General features: G+C 38.7%; 1 long non-coding RNA gene across 1 annotated transcript in view; it reads left to right on the top strand.

Annotated features, from left to right (window-relative positions):
• The window catches only part of LOC116421316, a 71,146-nt gene extending 51,897 nt beyond the window's left edge, over nucleotides 1-19,249 (top strand). Inside the window, exons 3-4 of the long non-coding RNA XR_004231633.1 lie at nucleotides 11,610-11,740; nucleotides 18,385-19,249. This is a non-coding gene — a long non-coding RNA (uncharacterized LOC116421316). The remainder of the gene's footprint in view (nucleotides 1-11,609; nucleotides 11,741-18,384) is intronic.
• Nucleotides 19,250-20,794: the final 1,545 nt, after the last annotated feature.

The raw sequence follows: 20,794 nt of genomic DNA, 5'->3' as shown, positions 1-20,794 counted from the left end.
ACAGAACACTGAAATGTGGATATTGGCCATGCTTATTCCAGGATTTTTTTTTTTAAAGACAAGATCCCTAGAGTTAATGTCAGCAATCACCTCACTCCTCTGCCAAGATGCTTCAGTAAGAGATAGCAGATGCTTCAAGCAAGATTCATGCTTAAGAATCTGTAGTAAAATTAATTCATTTTTGATACATCAGTTGTTCATCAGTAATTGTCAGGCTTTAAATGAGGCACCTCATCAGAGATACAGCAACCAAGGGAAATAGGAGGTATGTATTTCTTGGGCTCAGCACAACCCATTCAGATGTTCCATGGCAAAGGGCCCATGACCGTCTGATGCTTGACAGAAAACCAGCGAGATAGGATGTGTTTTAAGAACAGCTAAGCACGTAATCAAGAAGGCATTCCCAGATCCATTCATGAAGCATGCTAAACATCTTCTATGGCTGTCAAAGCTGGGACTAGACATAGACACAGCAGAAAATGCCCTTGAAAACTTCAGGGAAGATGGGGTCTTAATAAGAGTCACTTTTAAACTGTGGTTTTAAAAGTACATTTTAAAAGTTATTAATGCCAGAAAATTTCCTCTCCTAGAGATTCATTTTGTTTTGAATCAAGTCATTTGTCTTAATAACAAAAGCTCCAAGACTCTGAGGGGAGATATTAAAACATAGGGGAGAGGGAAATTGTTGAATTTTACTCAGGGTAGACAAATGTCTGTTTTGGTTCTGAATGGCATTCTGAATCATTTTAGAGAAGATCTATAGTTGGGAGGAAGAGAAAGATAAAGAAAGCAAAGGAAGAAGAGAAGAAAAGAAAGGAATACATAAAAGGAAGGGGAAATAGAGAAAAAGGAGTGAAAGAAAGGGAGAAGGAAGAAAAAAGTAAAGAAAGAGAAAGAAAGGAGGATAGGAATAGAAGTAAGAAGAGAGAAAAACTGGGAGAAGAAAATGGAGAAAAGGAGAGTAGAAAGGAAGAAAGGAGAGAGAGATGGAAAGGAGAGGAGGGAAGAAAGGAAGCAGAAAATAGATAGGGGAGGGAAGGGGAGGAGGAGAAAGGTGGATAGGAGAAGGAAAAAAGAAGGCAGGAGGATGGGATGGAAAAACAGGAAGAAAGAGTAAGGAAAGAGGAATGCTAGAGAGGGGGAAAGAAGGAGATGGTGTGAGCGCTGTTAAAGGAAGGAAAGGCAGAAGTAAAGAAAAAGGAGAAAGGGGAATAAGAAACAAAAAGAAGGGAGGAAAAAGAAGAAATGAGATAAAAAGGAAAGGAATAAGGAGAAGAATTTAGAGATGAAAGGAGGATGATAGAGAAAGGGAGTTTAGGATCATAGATATCCACTTATGGAATATCAGCCAAGCACATAGTAGGTGCTTAAGAAATATTTGCCAGTTGATTTATTGGTTAATCTGTTCCAAGGCCCTTATTTCACAGATGAGAAACTTTCATCTACAGTCAAAGGCTTGTCCTAAATCACCCAAGTATTGGGTCATAGAACCCAGATTCAGTCTCCAGTCCCTAAGACTTCCATTTAGAACACCTAGTATAACCTTTCCTCTCTACCAGAAGCCAGTCTAGCCTCCTTATGAAGCTCTCCAGTGGTGGGGAATTGACTGTTTTTTAAGGCAGCACTTTATTTTTTAATTGGACTTTTTCCAATCAATCAATCAAAAACCCCCAATACTCATTTACTATGTGCCAGACACTGTGGAATACAAAAGTAGTCCTTATTCTCCAGAAGCTTATACTCCGATGGGGTAGCCAATATATTTAAATCAATACATACAAGATAAATAGATACAATATATAGACAGATAGGAGAGGTCACGCTCTGCTTGAAGGCTCTGGAAAGGCTTCATACAGAAAGTTGTCCTAAACTGAGTTTTAAAAGAAAAAAGATACTCCAGGAGTACCTTAGGGGGAAAAGGAGCTCATTCAGGTTCACATCTGCCTCTGTGTAATCATAAGCCATTGCTTCTTGTTCTTTTAATTCCTTGGTCTTTTAGCCTTGTTTTTAATCCTTTGGGGAGGGGGAACTTCAAAGAAGACAAGAAGAGTAGATACAGGTATTTGAGTCCTGAAGCCAAGGGTGAATGAGAGTGGGAAAGGGGATAGGTTGGTCACTGGTGACCGACTCCTCCCTGAAGCTGGGCCAGAGGCCATCTCCCTCTCAGCAGCTTTTCCCCTGCTCCCTAGAAAAGACAGGAGTCCCAGCCAGTATTTGTAAGGGAGGAGGGTGGCAGGTGCTTTAAGAAGGAGGAGACTTCCTTTCAGCTTCCTGGCCTCAGAATAAACTGTTCTGTGGGAGAAGCTTCCTGGAACAGGATCCCCTCCTGCTGATTAGCAAGAATGTGAATGTGGATTGTGGAATGTGAATCTGATGGGCAGGCACTAGGCTTCCAGCCCCACTCCCCTTCCTCCTCCCTCTCCTCCTCATTTCTGCTTCATTGTGTCCAGGAAAGCAGACACTAGAAATACCATAAAGAGATAACTACTTAAACAGAAAGGAACTTGGACTGCTGTTCATTGCCAAGACACTGGTATTTACTCCAAGCGATTGGATCGTAAATGATGCAAGGGCAGAAACTCTCTCCTTCCTTTGCATTAACTTTCCTGCCAAGTACAGTGCTGGGTGTGGAGGGGGCCTTTCAGAAATACTGTACAGATTGAAATTCTACATTTATTATTAAAGTTCTATCCCATGCAAGGTTCTGGGGCTCTGAAGTTTAAAGACAAAGTGGCCCAGTCTCTGTCTTCAAGAAACATATATTCTATCTCAGTTTCCTCATCTGTAAAATGAAAAGAAAATTAATAATAGGACCCACTTCTCAGGGTTGTGGTGAGAAAAAAACAAAACGCTATTTGAAAGGCTCTATAAATAGTAGTTATCATAATCGCCCTCATCACCGTCATCATTGGTCTCATCTTTTATTTCAGTCAGTGAGTAATTCCAGTGAGATGTCACCTTGTTGGCCATTTATTTTTCAAATATTTGTCAGATGCTTATTCATCATATCTAAACTGTTGGTCTTTTCTCATCAACTTTTCTCCTTTTTATCTCAGCTTTTCATAACTGTCTTATTAGAGAGAGATCTCTATAATATTACACATTCTCTTTCCCCAATCCCTTCTTCTATTCCTACCTCTACCCCATTAGGTAACCCATCATATGTGTTTCATAGAGTTTATTTTGGGGAAAAATTAGTTTTGATCTTGGTGGTGCACAAGTTGAAAGTCCTAATTATGAAAGCAGATTTAGTCTATCTGAGAGAGCAACAAGCAGGGGAGACTTAATTGCCAGCAACCCACGGGAATTTCCAGGGAAGAAAGAGTCATGGAGGATTCTATCTTCACATCGTTCTCCTTCCGCATCACAAAATCCACTCCTCCTTCCATATATATATAGAAGTTCCTCCAGGTTTAGTCTCAATTTACATATATCCAGGGCTGTATGAATGAATTTCATATTGGTGGGGCCCCATAGTCAGAGAGATATATGAAAATGTAACTCAATGGGGGGACACATGGAGAGGTAGCTTACAAATGGGGTTCACATGCTCTCAGATATCCCAGAGAGGTTATGGACTTCTATGGATTTTCAGTGATCCCTCCATTTTGGGGAAGTAAAAAGTTACCTTCCCTTCAATTCAACTTAATTTAATTCAACATTTATTAAACAACTCACTTCTGCCAGGACTGTGTTCTGCTTTGTTCTGAGAATATATACCAATATTTAGAAATGATTTGGGATCTCATGGATGTGTATACTTCTTCGTAAATGCAAATTATTGACCATCCATGCCCATTCATCCTATGAGAACTCTTGCTTATTCCCTTGCAGAAATTCAACACAAGAAACGTCCAACATATTGAAAACTTGCTTTCTCTGAATACTGTAAGGATACCATTGAAACCCACAGGCTATCCATGGGTTCTAGCACTCTCTGCCTAGATACTAACGCATCTCCTTTGTATTTGTTCATTTCTTTGATGACATTCTTTAATTTGATTCTCTTTCCTAAGTAAGTAGGCCTTATTAGTCCTGGTTAACACTCTTTTTTAGAAATATATCATTCTTATCATGGCCTCTCCATTATCTTCTGGGTGGTTGTCATTTTCAATTCTTGGGCAGCTTAAGAGCTCCAAGACTCCCAACTGTACACTACCACCAAAAGATAGTATAGGGATTAAAAAAAAAAGTAGAGCCCTGATTTAAGAAATCTGCAGTTGATCTTGTACTTCCTAAGCCATAGCTTTATATCTCTTCCTCCCATTCAGTGTCAAACTCCAAGAAACCTCTGTTTTTTTCAACAACCATTCCCTTTTCATCCCCATACAAGCTGGCTCCTCATCCTATCTGCCTGTCTAAATTGTTCTCTACAAATGGTTTTTTAACTGTTAAATGTTTGGGTCTTCTTCCCTCTTGGGCTCCCTGCAGTTTCTGAAGTCCTAAACCATGATTTTTCAATACAATATAGCCTCCTCCATGGTACCGCTCTTTCCAGTTTCTCCCACTATCCATTCTTACCTCGTGTCCTTTATCAGCGGCCATCTTCTGTCTCCTAAGCAGAGACATCCCCTGGGGCTTTTTTCTACTTCTCTTCTATCTTTCCCTACACTTCCCTTGGTGATCTTGATGGCTCTCACTAGTTCACTTCTCATCTTTAAGTAGATCACTCTCAGGTTTATTTCTGCAGCCCTAACCTTTTTCTTGAATTTCTACCCTGTATCTCTGACTATCTTCAGGGCATTTCCCTTTGGAGATTCTATCAGTAGCTTTAACTTCAATGAACATCATCTCTTACCAAGTTCCCTTTCCTTACCTGATAAATTCAGCTAGTATCCACATCCTAAAACATATACCTCCAAGACATCTCTCCTATCTGTCCCCCTCTCTTTGTTCACATAGACCTTCCTCACCTCTCATCTGAACTCCTAGAAATGCCCTGGATTAATTAACAAAATGAACTGAGTCTTAGGTTTGGAAGCAGGAAGAGCTGAGTTCTAATTTTACCTCAGACACTTACTAGTTGGTTGATCCTAGGGAAACTAAATGGAAGGGCCTGGAGTGAATTGTCTAAGGGAAAATTGGAGGCAGGTGTTTTAATATATTGGCCTTCTGGTGCCTATTTCTTGATTTGGCTGAGAGTTGTTAGGAATCTTTCTCCAGAGTAATATGACCACTTTAGCACTGTGTCCTAGTCACTTGGCAGTCACCCAGTACTGGGGAAATATCTGAGGGTGTCTGTTAAAAGGATTTTGCTCATTTGTTTTTCCTAATTTAAAAATCCTTTTCTTCTGTTTCTATTTTGAGGACCCAATCTACAGGACCCCTTGCCAAGGGTGCTTTTGCTAAATGATTTAGGAAAGATTTCTCCTAATGATGTAGTAAATGGTATAGTAAAAAAAAAAAAAAAAAAGAAAAGAAAAGAAAAAAAGGATGGGAAAGGTCATGTCTAACAGATATAAATGTACAGATATCTACCTCAAGAATACCTTCAGGTACTAGAACCAGCTAGCACCCATGGGGATAGAATCATTCTAGACTGGCCTCAGGGACAGCTACATGGCTCAGTGGATAGAGTACTTGCCCTGGAGTCAGGAGTTCAAATCTGGTCTAAGACACTTAATACTTCCTAGGTGTGTGACCCCAGGAAAGTCATTCAACCCCAATTGGTTCACTCAAAAAAAACCCTCCAAAAACAAAAACTAGTGATCAGGAACTTGGAATGCCCAAGCTCACAGCTTGGGAGTTGAGTTTTTCAGCTAGGGTTATGCCATATCATGGCTTTACCTTGTCCACAGAAATCACAGAATTCATAATATTGCTAACTGTGACAAAAAGAGCCCTTTTACTTTCCCATGTCTGTCTAAGGAATCTAACATTTAGATCATGAAGAAATTGTGGAGACTACCTTGTCCAATTACATTTCACAGAAAGCCTTTCCTAATTCCCACAATTGTGATTCCCAAGCTACCTTATATTTATTCTTGATATTTCCATTAAATTGCAAATTCTTTGAGGGCCAGAACTGTGTTTTATCCCTTTTTGTATCCCCAGAACTTAGCACAGTGCATGATACATAGTAAGTACTTAATTAATGTTTATTGATTGATTGTGTTCTTAGATAAGTACAAATTATTGCCTAAGATAGAATGTTAACATCTTTAGGGTAAAGACTGTGGGATTTTTGTCATTGTGACCCCAGAATCATGATAGAAGCAAATTTAGAGGCAACTCTTTATATAGATGATGGAGATAGGGTATCAGCATCTTGAGGATAAAGAAAGTAGGATTTTTATCTTAGTGGCACCACATTTAATAGGCTTTTAGTGAATGCTTATGAATTAATAATAATAATAAATCAAACCCTTCATTTTACAGAAAGAAAACTCAAACCCCCAAACAATCTTCTACCAGTGAGGAGTGGGACAAACTCCTCTTCCCTCTCTCTCTTATTTCTTTATAGATTTTGGATGGTGCTATACACGTCTATACAAATATACATATGTGTCTGTATGTATGTATGTATCGTTCCTTTTTTGATCCATTTCCAAAGTGAGTAGGATTCCAGAACTACCAGCCCTCCTCCATCTAATTTCTCTTTGTCAGTTCTTGCTCTCACACCTCATTAGTCTAACATAATTACTGTTTTTACCTTTTCCTGCATGGTTTTGGTTTTCTCATCTATAGTGGGGAAAACAATATTTCCTCTTCAGATAATTACACATATATTTACATGTTTATTTTCCTAGCAGAAGAAAAGCTTTCTGAAGACAAGGACTTTCATTTTATCTTTGTATTCTTACTGATTGGTGCCCTTTGTTATATATAGTAGGTGGTTAATAAATCCAGTTCCTGAAAAATATAAGAAAAAGCTTCTCTATTTTTTCCCCAGGTGGGGATAATCCAATACAGAATATTGGGTACACTACCAGAAGTAATTGATATATTGAGTAGTTTTCTTGCTCCCCCACCTCATTCTACTTATATTTCTCTTTTTGTTGTTACAAGGGATGACTCATTACATGAAGGAATATATTTCCGTATGAAGGCAATGTCAAAACAAAAGGTATCAATAACAATTAAAATAAAGACTTGTTGAAGAAAAGCAGATTACAAAGTAATATGCATCAGGAAATTTTTGTAATCTTAGAACAACCTTGTGAGGTAGGTAGGAATGATGAATTTTATATTCCATATTTATGTGGAATATATTTATATATTATAATATACATTATAACTACATATATATATATTTATATTCCATTCTTTTTGTTGTTCTCTCTGTCTCTCTCTCTCCTTCTTTCCCTCCCCCCTCCCAGCAGAACATAAGTAGGGATTCAAAATATGTAATATGTTTCCATTTAAATAATAAGACATTGTATTCAGAATTGTTCATCTCTGTTTGTCCTTCCTTCTCTAAGAGAACCATGACATCAGGGAGGAGATGCCCTGACATGAAAGTGAATCGGCTTTAAGTGAGGGAGGGCTGGGCAAGGTCACCTGTCTCCCTTTCTCCTCCAGAGCCACCTGGGTCCAGTGGCAACATATGAATCAAGATACTGGAGATGGCCCCGCAGGGAAAGGGAGACCTTGGTCTTTTTAAGCTAAGGTCTTCAACAGTTCATAAGATCACCCCCATTCAGTAATTAAGGCAGATTGGATGGAAAATGGAGCCAGGAGCATCAAGCTTCATTACATATAATTACCAGTGTGGGACCCTGGACAAATGCCTTAGTTTCCCCAGATGTTGGACTCGAACTTCCGATGTTCTTTCCAACTCTAACTTTCTGAGCCAATGAAATAAGGGAAACTGAGGCAAGGATAAATGAAATTGCTTGCCCGTGCTCAAAGTGAGGAGCCGAGGCTTAAACCTCGCTCTCCCTCCTCCCAGGTCAGTGCTCTCCCGTTGTCTCTTACAGCGAGAACAAACGCTCCGTGGAGCTGGGAAGAGAACACCCATTGAAGAACTCATCAGGCTTCCCGACCTCAATCCCAGTCCCATGTGCAGTCTGTCACTGCCGACCGCCCCCCACCCCCGGGCGCCGGGGAGAAGTGTGCGCTGAAGGCTTAAAGATGTCTGTAGCCTTGGCCAGTTGAGATTACCATCGGATGCGTGGGGAGGGAGACGGCGGGTGTCTCCAGCGCGTCCCGCTTACGCCTAGGGCAGGCCGTCTCTATCACGCCCGCTCCCCCTCCCTCCCGCGGCACACTCCGGGAACGCTTGAGCGGCCCCAGACACAGCAGGTTATTCCATCTGCCGGCAGCAAATGAAAAAGAGCCACTTATCATGGCCTGATGTTTTTCAGTCTGAGTCCAAATTCCAACTGCCCGCCCGGGCCGCCAAGTCGGGAAGGAAAATAGTCTGTGCTCTCCCCTCGGAGTTCTTTTCTTTATCTGGATTATTACCTCTAGAAAGAGAAAGGAAAGTCTCTGCTTTAGTGGGCCCATCAATCACGGGGTTACGGTGTCCCAGAAAGCAATGGGCATTTCTCGAGTTTGTATTTGCTGTGTGACTGAGCCAATTCCTGGGCCTCTCTGAGCCATTGAACAATTGAGGAATGAGGAGGAAAGACTGGGAGGCAGTGTGATAGACTGGATAAGGGCCTGGACTTGGTCAGGAAGGCCTGAGGTCAAATCCTTCCTCAGATTCTTATTAGCTAGGAGACCCTGAACTTCCCAACTTTGCCTCAGTTTTCTCCTCTTTAGAATAGAAGAATTAAAAGAGAAGATATCTGTAAAGTGCTTGGAAATTTTAAAATTCATAGAATTTTATTATTATATGTATTAATAATTAATTATTAATATATAATATAATACTTATATAATACGTTAATATGTGAGCGTTATAATAATTAGTAATTGTCATTACTATCTCTGTCTCTTTCAGTCTGACTCTGTCCTTCCCTGTTTTTGTCTCTTTCACTTAAGCACTTGCACATGTTGGACATGTGAGCTCTGAGGCCCTTTCTAGGTCTAAATTGGACCCGACCTGTGATTTTATTGGTATAGGGACTGAGGGAGAAATTCCCCTCCCCAACGCAGGTTGGCAGTTTCTCTGCACTGAGTGGGCTTAGGGAATCACTTAGCACACAGACAGGTTAATTAAATAACTAATCATCTAGCACACAAATGGGTTAATTAAATAACTTACTCGGGGCCATCCTACCAGGATATATTGGAGGGGACCTGAACTCAGATCTTTCTGTCTTTAAGAACACCTCACTGTATTCCATTTCTCTCAAATCTTTTGATTCTGCAAATAAAAGAATGACCATCCTGCATCAGACTATGAAATCATTTCATCTCCCTGGAAGATAATACTATCCCTTACTTCCTTCAAAGACTCAGCTTAGTCCAAGAGGCCTTTTTTCATCTCCTTCCATCCATCTCCCCACCATCTGCTAGCCTCTTATTCGTATCCACTATAAAGCACCTTATATTTACTCTCATGTTTTGTATTTGCTTAATATATATTGTATCTCCACTTACATGTATACATTTTTTCCTCAGATAGATTATAAACTCTTGAAGGCAAAGAAGTATCTTCTGAATTTTGTATCCCTATCTCTTAACACAGTGCCCAGCACATAGCAAGCATGGAATGCCTGCTGATTGAATATTTGTACTGCCTATTTTACAATATCATCATGGGGAAAGTATTTTTAAGCATTTCCTATGTGACACACACTGTGCTAAGTCCTAAGGTTACAAAAAAAGGCAAGAAACAGTCCTCGGCTCCAGGAGCTCACAGTCTAATGAGGAAGACAAATGATAAAGCATTACATATAATAACTGTGAGCTATTGGCAAATTCCAGCATCATTTAAGAATATCTTCCTATGACTATGTTCAAAAAGTTATCAAACTGTGCACAGCCTTTGATCCAGCAGTGTCTCTACTGGGCTTATATCCCAAAGAGATCTTAAAGGAGGGAAAGGGAACCACATGGCAAAAATGTTTGTGGCAGCTTTTTTTGTAGTGGCTAGAAACTGAAAACTGAATGGATGCCCATCAGCTGGAGAATGGCTGAATAAATTGTGGTGTATGAATATTATGGAATATTATTGTTCGGTAAGAAATGACCAACAGGATGATTTCAGAAAGGCCTGGAGAGACTTACACGAACTGATGCTAAGTGAAATGAGCAGAACCAGGAGATCATTATATACTTCAACAATACTATATGATGACCAATTCTGATGGACCTGGCTCTTCTCAACAATGAGATGATTCAGACCAGTTCCACTTGTTCAGTGATGAAGAGAGCCATCCACACCCAGAGAGAGGCCTGTGGGAACTGAGTGGGGATCACAACAAAACATTCTCATTCTTTCTGTTGTTGTTTGCTTGCATTTTATTTTCTTACTCATTTACTTTCTTTCCTTGATCTGATTTCTCTTGGGCAGCAAGAGATTTGTATAAATATGTTTATACATATTGAATTTAACATATATTTTAACATAGATAACATATATTGAATTGCTTGCCATCTAGGGAAGGAGATGGGGGAAAGGAGGAGAAAATCTGAAATAAGGCTATGCAAGAGTCAATGTTGTCAAATTATCCATGCATATGTTTTGAAAATAAAAAAAAAACTTAAAAAAAAGAATATCTTCCTATAAATAGGAAACATACTCTCCTTCCCTCCTCTCCCTCCCTTCCCTTTCTCTTCTCTCCCTTACTCTCTCTCCCTCCCCTCTCCTTCCCTTCCCTTCCCTTCTCTCTCCATCTCTCTCCATCTCTCCTCTTTACTTCTGTCTGTCTGTCTTTATTTCTGTCACTCTGTATGTGTGTCTCCAGTTTCCAAAGGACTATTTTAAAGAAAAATCTAGGGACAGCTAGATGGTGTAGTGGATAGAGCTTTCTAACTTTCTAACCAGACAATTTTCATTTCCAATGCCTTCCCTTTGTTACTTGCTTCCTATATATCCTGTATATAATTTGTACATGTTTCTTTGCTAATTGCTGTTTTTCTCTTTAGACTGTAAGCTCCTTGAAGACAGGGACTGCCTTTTGCCCCTTTTTGTATCCCCGGGGCTTAGCACAGTGCACGTTTTGTTGTTGTTCAATCACTTAATGTGTCTGACTCTTTGTGACTGTGTGAACCACAGCACACCAATACTGTCCATGGGATTTCCTTGTCAAAAATACTGGAATAGTTTATTTCCTTCTCCAGTATACCTGGAACACAGTAGGTGCTCAATAAATGTTTGATTGATTGAACATGCATGAATAGGTATTCCCAGAGGACAAAGTACCCTAGAAACTATAAATTTTGTGAGCCTAAGGTAGGTACTTAAAATTTTTTATTCTGACATAATCTAAATCGACTTGAAGATTTAAATGAAGGGGTGGGAAATAGGTGAACAAATGAGATGAGACTGGACTGGACAGCTCATGCTGAGGAGAGGGGGGGGGAGAAGAGAGCTTCCAATAAGTGACTTACCTAAGGTCACAGTCAATCAACAATGGTACCAAGATTTGAACCCAGGTCCTTTGACTCTGAATTACTTTCTACTATACCACTAGCTCAGGATGCTTCAGGCATCTCATGAATGTCTCGTGAATATGGCCAGCAAACCTGAATAAATTTTTGTCTTTCTGTTTTAGGTTGATAAAACACAGCTCCTGCACTCTGAGCCAAGGTGGAAGGGATAGTGTACATGTGAGAATGGGCTCAGATTGGAACCTGGTCTTTTGTTTTGTTCATCAGCACGGGCCAGCAGCTATTGACTACAAAAGTAAGCACTGGGTTGTCTTTTCTTGGGAAAGAGCATTTTGGGGTACCCTCCCACCACTACAGGATGTTCATAATGGTCCTTTACTGAGCAATTGCTTGTTGGTCTTTGATTTACTGTTGTATCATGATACCTTCTGCTTTGAGCTATAGTGATCTGTATGAGTGAGGACCTCAGGCTAGGAAAGGGTCCCTTGAGTACTGTGACCCATGTATATGGATGGGGGCAAGAATGGGGAAAATTCAGGAGCACATCAGGGGCTGTTATCGAGACCAAGGTGGCCGGCATGCTGATTAGCTCTGGTGCCTTTGTTCTGATTACTTGAGAAATGGAATTAGAGAATATTTGTTGTAATTTGGTTCAAGTATTTCAAAGTTTTCATTTTAGGTGTAATTCTTAGAGGAGGGATTCAACTCATTGTTTTGATCTTAAGAGTTTAGAACCAGGAGTAATGGATAAAAATTGAAAAGAAACTATCTGTTGGCAAAGACTTCCTACCAATTACCGTCCAAAGATGGGATGTGCTGTTTTGAAAGATATTGGGATCCTCTTTGTTGGAAGTCTTTGAGCAGAACCTGGTTGTTGTAGGACTTTTTTTTCTTTTTTTAAAGAAATGGGTTATTTTGATTGGTTTCTGACATTTCTCCCAACTTTAAAATTCTGAGATTCTGTAAATGAGCTTCTATTCCTAGAGAGTTATGTTGAAAATATATTTTAGCCTATGAGGTGACTTCATGCTTCAGCAATCAGGACTTCCTCCTGAATGAAGGGAATGTCTCTTCTGAGGGCCCTTATAGAAGCAATAGAGCAAGGAGCCAGAATGCTACTGAATTGTTCTTCCAGTGTGTTTGTAGTTTAGAGAAAGAAAATCCAAGTCTCTAGAAAAAACTCTTAAGATGGTACATACCACCAAAACTTCTATTTCTTTCTAAGCAAATGGGATGATGTTAAATCTTTATGCATTCATTTCCAAAAGTAAATCATTTTTGAACTCAGAGTCCCACCAATTAATGATTTATTTATAAATTTATATGTATATATATATATATAATTCTATAAATGTATACTGTTTTACTAATATAAACATTATAAAATGTACACAGAATGAGAAAAAGATGAGCAATGTTTTTTAAAATCGTATTTACAAATAGTACAAAGAACCTTTTTCTATTCCTGAGAGCAATGTGATTGAGTATGTTTCATTATTTTGAAATATATCTATTCTATATATTGCAGCATGAGATTTTTAAATAGCATTTTTCTCAGAATTAATTATACTAATTTTATCAGTGAAGTTAGCCATTTTTTAGATACTTTAAAAATGAAAGATACCAAATGCAACAAAGAATAGGTCATGATATCAGTTGACACCACAGTATCTAGGGAGGTATCACATTTCTCTGTATGTAAACCTTCATGGTACACAGTGAAAAAAATAAGCAAAAATCAAGTGCCATTGATTATAGTCAACCAAAAGTTTTCAGTATAAATCCTTTCTTCTGGATGTATTTCTGCTTACTGAGTAGTACCATACCTTCAAATCAATAACTTAGTTGGGTTCTTGTATGAATTCTAGAAGCAGCAAAAAGTTAGCTTGTTCAAGCTATAGAGTATAGTACAGGCTATAGATTTATATATATATATATATATGTGTGTGTGTGTGTGTGTGTGTGTGTGTGTGTGTGTGTTTTATTCTGATGTTATCGATTTAGATACACACACACATATATACATATACATATACATATATGTATATATATATATATGTAATGAGTAATATTGGTGGAAAGGAATACTGATACCAGGGTATAAAGGGCTTTAAATGTCCAACAGAAATGTGTCTATTTCATCAAGAAGAGTGACATGATCAGATCTGCACGTTAAGAAAATCATTCTGGCAGATGGATTGAAGCAGGGGATGGCTCTAGGAGATTAATGGTAGGGCCTGGGTGAGATAGGATGGGAACTCAAACCAGGGATGGTTCTATGTGAGCAGAGAGAAGAGAAGGATGGATGCTAGACTTGGTGATGAAGATAACAAAATAGGGGGCCTGGATGTATTTTGGGGTTTTTGAAAATGGAGAGTTGAGGATGATATCAATATTGTAAACTTAGGTCATAGGGAAGAATAGCTGTGTCCTTAACAGAAATAGGAACGTTCAGAAGGAGGAGTGGGTTCAGAATGGGCTTAGGTAGAATCATGATACAACAAAAGCTAAAATACAGATTGCACATGATCCTGGATTGAGTATAAGTGTTATGGGACACACAATGCCCCACACAGACCCTAGAGATGTAAAAAATTTTCCCAATGGCACGAAAAGAGAATAGAGGAATGTTGGGCTGTACTGAATAAAGGGCAAGCAAAATTATGTTGGATATAAGCCCTATTATTGACTTTGACCAATCATTTGGTAGATCCATTGGTTGATCATACTTCCATTATAGTCCTCTCACTTTCCCTTTGGGGTCATAACATCCCCATTCAGGGGACCACAACTTTAGAAACCAATTTTGAAAAGAAACTTCCCCTTTTCTAAACTAAATAAATTCCAAGCAAGACAAAAATATGGACATGATGTTTTCTCTCCCGCAATTTGGCCTTTAGAAATCTGCACATACAGAAAGGTGAACTTTCAGATTCAGGAAGACCCAGATGCAAGTCCTGTCTTTGATACGTTCTGACTATGTGACCCTAGGAAAGTCAATGAACGTCTCAGTTCCCCCAAACACTTTTCTAATATAATGCTGATGAAAGACTGCTGGTCTTCATTAGTAGAGTTATTAATTCCAAGTAAGTCCTAGGTCCAGGCCATAAATAAAAATCATTATGCCTCTATATTGTGTAATCATGCTGCTAGAATGTTACACCTGGAAGACTGAACTTGAAGTCAATTATCCAACTCAATTCAGCCTATGAGATCATAAGATCAAAGATTTAACTTGGAGATAATCTAGAGTCTAATCCAATACACTCATTTTACCAAGAAGGAAACGGAGACCCAAAAAGATTAAGTATTTCCCATCTCTCACAGAGGTTAATTTCAACCTAGGCCCTCAGCTTCTAAATCTAGAACTTCCCCTCTGTTCCTCAGTTCTGTACCCTACTCTCCTCATCCTCAACCTGATATTTCTTCTCTGCCAGGATAGTTAAAACATCCAGACTCGATATAGCAATAAAAATTGCTATAACAACAACCAAAAAAATCTGGACCCTATCAAAGTAGTCACATCTGAAGACTTGAAATCAAATCCTGATTCTGACATTTATTAGTTAGGTAAGTGGCTTTATAGGACTGAGCCTCAGTTTCCTCATCTGTAAAATGGGGATAATATTTGCATTCCCTGCTTCATAAGGTTCTCACCAGAAAAACACATTGTAAGCTTTAAAATGCTATGGTAGTTGGAGCTATGATTTATGATCTCTCTGTTCAGAAAATAATATTCTGGGAGTATATTATTTCCCGCCAAGGTAGCTAGTTCCTCTACCTCAAGGTTACCCTGTCTTGCAATGAAACACAGTGAGTATATCCCCAGGTTGCCAGAACACTTTTGGTATTTTCTTTAAAGGTGACAAAGGCTCTGTCTTTTCTGTCAGAAATGGCTCCTGCCTCCAGATGGGATGTTAGTGTCCTCCTTGTTTCTTAAGGATGTGACTGCCACATTCGACAATTGCCATCATTAAAATTGATTGGGGCATATGGAAGCAGAGGGGCCCTCAGGGCATGTGCGCTCTGAAATGACTTATCATGGGTCCCATAATTTAAATAAAGCAGGAAGGGGACAGTGGCCTCCTAGAAGATCGATCTGCCCATGAAATGTTAAATGGTGGCTGTCATGGGGATGATTTGGTGCCGCTGCGACCCGGGTCATCCAGAGATTGATTATGCCCTATTCATCTGTATTTTAATTATTTTGTGTAAATTGGGCTGCTCGGTGTTCTGACATAGCACCTTCCTACACGTGTCAAAAGAAGTTATAAAATACGAAACAAATCTACCCCTAAGACAACCCCCAGAGTGTGCTCTTGCAGAGAAAAAGAGGGAGAAAGAAAGAGAAGGAGGGAGGGAGGGAGGAAAGGAGGGAGGGAGGGAGGGAGGGAGGGAGGGAGAGAGAGAGAGAGAGAGAGAGAGAGAGAGAGAGAGAGAGAGAGAGACAGAGAGAGTAAAGGAGGGTGGTAATATGGATGGTTTAGTGTACTAGTGAAAATGCACCTCAAAGCAATATGTCAAAATGGTGATCTTGACATAATGGGAAAGGCTGTACATTGGGAGTCAAATTCTGGCTCAGATACCTGCAAGTTTAAGATTCTGCAGTCTCTTTGGCTCTCCAAGTTTTGTTTCTTCACCTGTGAGATGGGTTTAATAATATTTATACTATCTATCTATATCAGTCCAGGTTCTTTCAAGGTTTAGGGAAAGAAACTATTTGACAATAGGAAAATACAGAGGTGTTTGAGCCCCATTATCTGAGCCCCAGAATACCTAACTTGGGGCATATGCAGCAAGATTGCCCAATTGAGAAGACTCTGCCTTAGGATTCAAAGATGAGAACTAAGATGCCCAATGACTCTTCAGTGCCCATCCTGTAGTAGTCTTCCAGTAAGAAGTGTTGATAAAGATAGCCTTAATTTGTTCCAGACATTTGTTGAAATGGTATTGGATTAGCCCCTAAGGGGGAGTCATTCCCAGAAGTATGTTGTTAACCTGCTTTTATATTAGCTCTGGGTCTACCTCACACAGTGATCCCAGGCCATTAAAAAGACTTAGAACTTTCTTTCACTTTGTCATGGGTATCAGATGGACATATATATATATATGAATCAGTAAGTCTTAATGTTGTGAATATCATATGTATCTCTATGAATACATGATTATAGCTAAATCTACATATAAATATAATAATCATATATAGTATAATTATTGATATCACATAATATAATGTATGATAGTGAGGTTAATATTAAGATAAAAATGTAATAAAATATAAAATTTTATCTGTTTATGTGTGTTATAGATAAATAATATATACCTATCCCTCTATATACATATATGCATGCACACACCTAAAAATAAACATACACATGTGTATAAAGATAGATACATATATGAATAGTTGCTTAGATAGGTGGATAAATGGATGGATAAATAGGTAGATAAGTAGATATATAGGCAGAAAGAAAGACAAAAAGAAAGAGAGAGCAAAGGAAAGGAAGAAAGAAAGAAGAAAGAGGGAGGAAGCGTGGGAAAGAGAGAGAGGAAGGGAAGGAAGGAAAGAGAGAAAGAGAAAAGAAAGGAAAAAGGAAGGAAGGAGGAAAGGAAGGAAGGAAGGAAGGAAAGAAGGAAGGAAGGAAGGAAGGAAGGAAGGAAGGAAGGAAGGAAGAAAGAAAGAAAGAAAGAAAGAAAGAAAGAAAGAAAGAAAGAAAGAAAGAAAGAAAGAAAGAGAAAGAAAGAAAGAAAGAAAGAAAGAAAGAAAGAAAGAAAGAAAGAAAGAAAGAAAGAAAGAAAGAAAGAAAGAAAGAAAGAAAGAAAGAAAGAAAGAAAGGATTGAGAAGCAGTATGGTATAGTGGATAGAAAATTCAAGAGAATATGGATTAAAGTCCTCCTTAGGATGTCTAAATCTGTGGAATGCCAGGCAAGTCCAGGTAAGTTTCAGAGAAACTTCCTAAGTTGCAGAGAAAGATCAACTAACATTGGTCAAGTTAGTTTCCTTGCTAAAGTATTCCTCATATCAATGAAATCAAATGAAATGTCCTTATATAAATGTATAACCGTATAACAACAACAATAACTGACATTTATATAGTACTTTAAATTGACTTAAGTGTTTTACATACATTATCTTATATGAGCCTCATGAAAACTAGTAACATACAGGATACACCCATGGACCTGGCAAATGTGGAAACCAGCTGTTGCTAGACAATACAACAAAGGAAAAAAATAAATCTTTATTCCGAACAAAGTCTCTCTGCTCCCTTCTTGACCAGGCATGGATGCCAATAAATTTGTCCCTGGTTCAAGCACATGACTTAGATCTTCTAAGAGTTTATGTGCTCAAAAGACTGCCACCCCGCCCCAACCCACCAGGCTGATAATAAGGATCAAATGATAAAATGTATTTCAAGTGCTTTGTCACAGTGATCTGACCTAAATCATCATCATTGCTATCATCTTGAGTGCTATTACTTGAATGGATAAAGAGAGTCCATTGAGCCCTCCTCCCATTCCTTGGAGTCAGGAATTGCCCACAAGAGGGCACAACTCAGGACTAGAAATTGATGCTGTTGGGCTAGGCTGGGGGGCATGGATCTTTGGTGAGGAGAACCCAAGTGGGCCGGTTTCTCCCACATAATCCAGGGGTTCTCAGTCACTGAAACCAGTACTAAATAGTCAGCATCAGCACCAGGTGCTCAGTTGTAATAGACCCTAGCATCAGGATGAACACAGCACAGCTGTTCCTTTAGAACATTGAAGGGACATCCTTTACCCTCAATAAGTTACCATCCTTCAAGCTCCCAGTCAAACCCTATCTCTTCTAAGAAGAGTATCCCAAGCCTGGATGATCATTTCAATGAATGAATGGATCTAGATCCCTGCCCCTCCTGTGTAATTTTTGTCCATACCTTTGTATGATTTCTTTCCAGGGTATGGGGAAAGGAGGAGGAAGAAATCTATGATGTTAGAGGTCTACAATTTGCAAGATTACAATGGAGTATTCCAGCTGTTCACCTGTCATCTCTCATTCTTGCCATTAAATAAGCCTTTATTCTATCATAGAATTTTTTTCATGACTTCTTTTACTGCTGCTTATCTTTGTAGTCACTGATGAGTTAAATGGTTCAATCTTCTCAGATCCTCCCAGTGCCTTTCCATTTCATTCAATGTAATACTCATTTAAAAATTTCTGAGGTTGACCATTTGAATGTTAAGTGATGAAAAGATGGGCCCTGAGAGAGTAAAGGAGCTTTGCCATTTCTCAAATTCAATCCAACCCAATTCTTATCATCTTGTTATTTATTTGTGTTATCTATCATGATTCTGTAGGGTGTCCACTTAAATGTGTATTGCTATCTAGGTAGTTCTTCACCTGCTTGGTCTTTCCTTTGCAAATGGATAAGATCACTTAGAATAATCACAGATTTCTTCCAGGAGGCTCTATGATATTCTGGGACTTGTTCCCAAAACAGGAACATCTGGAAGATGGGATCAAATGATCCATGTGAAAAACTCTATATTCAATCTCTTCTATCACAGTCATGAAGACATATATCTGTATGTAGGAATTATATATACATATAAAGCATACACCTATGTTTTATATCTTAATGTTTATTATCAGGAGGCCAATGAAAATAGATTGTACATGGTATCTGAGGGAGGTAAAAATACCAAATTTATGTGGGGAGGGGTAGGAACCACAGACTTTATTAATATCAAAAAAGTAGCCAAGAGAATACTACTGGCTACTGATTTATTTACCTACTCTCCTAATCCATATAAAATATGACAGTCATAAATGAATGAATAAAAAATATTTTTCAACAGCTTATCATGTGCCAATAATTATGCTAAGTATTGAGATACATATGCAAAATAGAGACAATTCTTGCCCTCAAGAAGCTTACATTCTAACAGGGGAAGTTTACATATGTATATATATGAACTATAATAATATTATATATTATATAATATAATCAATTATTTGACTCCCTAAGTTTTAAAACAAGATATTCACAGAGAAATTATGGGATGAAGGGTCAGTACATGGATTTTTCCTCAAACTTTCCTTATGTGCACTAGGTTCTGATTTTTCATAAAAATTTTTTATTATAATAATAACAGCTAATTTTTACATAGGATTTAAAGTTTGTTAAGAGTTTTATATACATTATCTCATTTTTTCCTTTTGAAAATCTTATGAAATAAATGCTATTATCACCCCCATTTTATAGATGAAGAAAATGAAAAACAGAGAGAGTGTGACTTGCCCAGGATAACATAGTCAGTCTCTGAGGCAGGCTTTAGATGCATCTCTTCCTGATTTCAGATCCAGAAGCCATATGTACTTCAGGGCTAATGTGGTTGATGTTTTTAATTGTTTCATCATCACTGTACTAGTAATTGCAAGGGTGGTGGTGGTGCTAAGCCCATTTTATTGCCTTTTATAAAAGTATCAAGAACCACATCATATAAATGTTTTGAGCACTAAGTGCCAGCTTTTTGTTCTGGTTTGCTATATTAGACACCTGGCATGGCTGGCAGGATGCCACCCATCTTTGCTGCCAGCTGTGGCTCAAGAAGGCAGATTTGAGTTCAGCAGAGCCCCTAGCTCCCTTCTGGGCATGAAGCCATATGTCTGGTGTCCTTTGAAAGGCATCATTCTGTTCTTATATCTAGGTATTCCTACTGCTCCTTAGCTGATTATAGAAGAAGACCCCCTACTAGTCCTGCTGGAGACCTCTGAAACAAAGTTAGTTTCTACCAACCAACTTAGAAAAAATCTTCTATCTGGGAGGGTCCTTCACACTGAGTTTCAAAGCTCAAACCTTTCAAGCCACATCTCAACCTGGGAGACAGATACTCCTTCAGGGTCTCTTAAATTTCAGGGGTCTCCTCTGAATTAAGGTTTTGTGTTTTTTTTTTAAAAAAAAACCTTCAACAACTATAATTAAACATAATTTGTTTCCTTTTTATTTTATACATTTAAAACCCTTCCTTTGAGAAAGGGGCCATCGGCCTTAACCAAACTACCAGAGGAATCCATGACTATGACATAAGGCTAAGAATATCTCTTATATAACTTAGGGGATGGTATTCAAAAGTTACTGTGACAGATAGATGTATATCCCCACTAGAAAGGCCCCTGTTTTTTGGTCCCCAGTTTTCTCCTCTGTAAAGTGAGGAAATTCAACGAACTGGTAATTAATTTCTCTGACCTTCGGTGGACTGATCTTCAGATGGACTATATGCCATCAGTCATTGGACCCAGACTTGAAGACCTTGTGGGATGGCAGGATTTTAAGAGATTGCTGTCTGCTCATAGAGCCTGTAGGG

The sequence above is a fragment of the Sarcophilus harrisii genome, chromosome 2, assembly GCF_902635505.1.
Source record: "Sarcophilus harrisii chromosome 2, mSarHar1.11, whole genome shotgun sequence".
NCBI lineage: Eukaryota > Metazoa > Chordata > Mammalia > Dasyuromorphia > Dasyuridae > Sarcophilus > Sarcophilus harrisii.
This window is presented reverse-complemented; position numbering and strand designations above follow the sequence as displayed.